Source organism: Phascolarctos cinereus, unplaced genomic scaffold (genome assembly GCF_003287225.1).
Source record: "Phascolarctos cinereus isolate Bilbo 61053 unplaced genomic scaffold, phaCin_HiC Scaffold_4;HRSCAF=312, whole genome shotgun sequence".
NCBI lineage: Eukaryota > Metazoa > Chordata > Mammalia > Diprotodontia > Phascolarctidae > Phascolarctos > Phascolarctos cinereus.
In genome coordinates, this window is record NW_027555847.1 from 182,088,715 (window position 1) to 182,092,924 (window position 4,210).

The window sequence follows — 4,210 nt, forward strand, 5'->3', positions numbered from 1 at the left end:
AAGACTTCCCCTGGCAGAATGAGCAGATGAGAACAATTTGTTCCAATAGCAATGAAGGCGGCTGAAGCAGGCACCATGGGGCACTTAAAACTTGGTCAGACATCAAAGATGCCAAGGTCATCCACTGTATCCTGGGCTATCACCTGTCATCTTGACTTTTGTCCTGCCATTGGACTTCAGTGACTCAGGAAGAGAGAAGGAGGCTGAAGACTTTGGGCAATTCTGCCTCATTTAAATCCAATTCATGAGGAGATCAAGACATGACCCTGTGATAATGTCATTGGTTCTCTTCTAAAATGAAGGATGAACAATCCTTCCACTGGAGTATTTTATGCAAATTCCTTTCAGAGTATGCACTATAAAAGAAAATCAAATGACTGCCTCTTGTAGGAGGAATACCATAGGTTCTCAGGAAGAATATTCTAATGTTCTTGAAATAAACAATGACTATAGGCTTTATGGTTTACACAGCTTCCCTCATAACAACCCTATGAAGTCAGTAGGGCCAATAATACTATCCCCATTTTATAGCTGAAGAAACTGAGACTCAGAGAGGCTAAAATAACACTGGATAAATTCTTAGCCTGTCAGTTATTATTATTAGTAGAACCATTTAGGTAGCAATTTGATCTTTACAAATAGCAACACTGAACACAGAGCTACTCACAGTAGCTCTGTGAGTTAGTCTAAGTATCCATCTATGTTTTACACAAAGCCACAAAGGTTTAAGGACTTACTCTTAAAAATCTAGTAAGTTTTAGAATTGGGATTTAAACCCAGAATCTCCTGACTCCAAATCTTTCTGCTTCACTGATAAATCTACAATTAAATCCAAGGGATATGAAGTATTTTGCCCCAAATCACCCAGTTTTAAGTGGCAAAGCTGGAATTCGGACCCACATCTTTTGACTCTAGAACCAGTGCTCTCTTTGTTCTATCGTGATGCCTCCAAGAGAATTCTACATTCTTTGGAGATTTTAGCAAGCACGGATAGCATTCAATGTTTCCCATCCTCTTTTCTTATACCCCACATTACTCTCCTTACAAAGATGATGTAATTTACTTTATGGGTACTGCTACTCTCTTGCAGCTGCTCTTCATAATTTTTAAGCGGCAGATTTTAGATATTAGGAAGGAAGAGCCATGATGATGGCCTATACTAAGTGGAAGTAGCTTGGCTTATCTTACCCTATTAACATAGTTGCCCCTGGCACCACCATGCAGCTGTTCCTGCTCTGCAGCTTGGATTTCTAGTATCTCCTTAAACTTCTAAGTATTCCCATTTTGCTGTGCCTCCCAGAAATCTTGGCTTCATGCTATAGGGTTATAGATTCTGAACAGGATTGTAAAGTTGGGCAGGACCACAGATTTTTATAGCTAGCATGACAGTAATAACTACCAGGTATTTAGCACATTAAGGTTTGTAAAATTCTTGAGAGGCCATTTCCCATTGTATCTGGTTTGTCTACCTATATAATGGAGACTGAGCAATCAGAAGAAACCTTCCACAATACCAAAACCAATGGCAAACTTAGTAAGTATCCTGCTGAAGTTATGGGGGAGGTGCAGATCTTTAAAAGATCTAAAAACACCGGCAGGATGGTTAAACTATGCATTTTGCTTCAAAATAAGGATGTTGGAGCGGTGATTGGGAAAGGAGGTTAAAAAAAATTAAAGCAATTTGTGTAGACTACAATGGGCAACTAGGTAGCATAGTGCTGGGTCTGGTCAGACACTAGCTGTGTGATTCTGGGCAAGTCATTTGACTCCGTTTGCCTCAGTTTCCTCATCTGTTAAATGAGCTGGAGAAGGAAATGGCACTTTGCCAAGTATCTTTGCCAAGAAAACCTCAAACAGGGTCACAAGGAGTCAGAAACAACTGAAATAACTGAACAACAACAACAGACTTCAGTGCCAGTGTTTCTTCAGCCCTGGACAGCAGCGGCTCTGATCACATATTGAGTGTCAGTGTAGATACTGAAACAATTGGAGAAATTCTGAAGAAAATCATCCCTACCTTGGAAAAATATTAATACTATAAAAGAAGTAACTTTTGACTGTGAGTTAAGACTATTGATTCACCAAAGCCTGTCAGGAGGAATTATTGGGGTCAAAGGGGCTAAAATCAAAGAACTTTAAGAGAATCCTTGGACAGTTATCAAGCTTTTCCAGGAATGCCTTCTTCATCTCACTAATAGAGTTGTTCCTATTGGTGGAAAGTCTGATAGGGTTATGGAGTGCATAAAGATCATTCTAGATCACGTATCTGAGTTTCCCATCAAAGGACATACCTAACCCTATGATCCCAATTTCTATGGAGAAGCCTATAAGTATGGTAGTTTCACAATGATGTTTGATGATTGATAAAGATGCCCTAAAGGATTTCCCATGAGGGAAAGAGGAGGCTTTGATGAAATGCCCCCTTGGTGGGCATCCTGTGCCCTCATCTAGAAGAGAATATTATGACATGAGTCCTTGTCAAGAACCCCCACCACTTCCCCTTGGGTGTGGTGGCTGGGGTGATTGCAGAGCTTGAAAACTTCAACCACCATTCTAGAGGAAGAGCTTTTATGGTTTATGATAGAAGAGGAATACCTAATGACTATTATGATGGCATGGTTTTTGTGTGGATGAGACTGGGGACTCTGCACTGAATACATGGTGTCCTTCTGAATGGCAGATGACTTGGGCACCATAGGCTGATTCTAGATATGATTATTCTTGTGCAAGAAGCTGTGACTCATACAATGATCTTGGTGGATCTTTTATTGCAACACAAGGAGCTATTCCCAAAGATTTGGCTGAATCTATTATTAGCAAAGGTGGTCAGCAAATCAAACAAATGTATTAGGAATCTGGAGCATCCATCATAATTGATGAGATTTTGGAAGGATCTGAGTATCAAATTATTAAAAACTCTAGACCAGATACAAAATGTACAATATTTACCACAAAATTGTGAAGTAGAATCCTGGGAAGTTTTTCTAAGACTAGAGACGAACTGAAGGAATTCTGTATCTTTTTAAAAAATCTGCTTCTGTTTAAAAAGCCAACATTCCTCTGCTTCATAAGTGTTCCATATTTGAGGTGTAGTGAGATCTTTTCTGTTCACCAGATGTAATGTTTTAGTTCCTTACACACAGGTTAGCGGGAAAGGGAGTGCAAAACTAACATTGAAATTTTGAATCAGCAGCAGAGAGAGTGAATTTTATTTTTGTTCATTGTTAGTAGTTTAAAAAAACATTTCTGTAACTATTGTGTACGCTTTGCTTTGTGGCCACTGTAATTTTTGGGGAGTGGGACCTGAGGAGATAGAACAAGGGAGAAGGAGTATCAATCAGTATTTCACATCTCCCTGGCATCCATTCAGAACAGTGTGCAAAATGTGAAGATCTTTTGTAAGAAATGTTTTATGATTTTTAAAATAAATTTAATGAACCTAAAAAACCCACTTCACACATATTAATTCACTTTACCCTTACAACAACCCTGTGAGGTAGGTGCTATTATTATTCCCATTTTACAGATGAGGAAACTTGAGACACAGAGAGTTTAAGTGACTTGCCTGGTATCATACTGCTAACAAGTTTCTGAGGCAGGATTTGAATTCCCTGGTGTCATCCTGACTCCATGTCCCAAGCTCTATCCATTTTGACACCTAGCTGCCTCATCTAATCTAGCAGCATCCTCACTCCACTTTTCAGGTCCTGTTTTCTCCCAATAACTATTTCAGGGGCATAGGCTGTTGCAGTATGTACCAGCACTGTTGAAGCCTTTCCACATGGCCTGTCCTCTTGTGTTGCACACATTATTGGAGGATTATGAGTCTTAAAGTACACAGAACTGCCGCAAAAAGGAAGTGTGTCCCAGGATCAATCTATTTGGTGCCAGGTTCTGTGCTAAGCACTGGAGATACAAAAAGAGGCAAAAGACAGCCCTTGCCTTCAAGGAGCTCACAATTTAATGAGCTTACAACATACAAACACATATATACAAACAAGCAATATACAGGGTAAATAGGAGATAATTAACAGAGGGAAGGCACTGGAATTAAAAGAGGTTGGGGAAGGCTTCCTGTAGAAGGTGAGATTTTAGTTGGGACTAAATTAATCAATAGGGGGAATTGAGGAGGAAAAGTGTTCCAGCCAGGGGAGACAGCCAGAGAGTCTAGAGATGGAGTGTTTGTGTTTGTGGAACAACCAGGAGGCTA

The 4,210-nt window shown here is 39.8% G+C and overlaps 1 pseudogene; it reads left to right on the forward strand.

Moving 5' to 3' along the window:
- The first annotated feature begins 1,476 nt into the window (after positions 1 to 1,476).
- On the forward strand, positions 1,477 to 3,005 carry LOC110218855 (heterogeneous nuclear ribonucleoprotein K pseudogene; annotated as a pseudogene).
- The last annotated feature ends 1,205 nt before the right edge of the window (positions 3,006 to 4,210 follow it).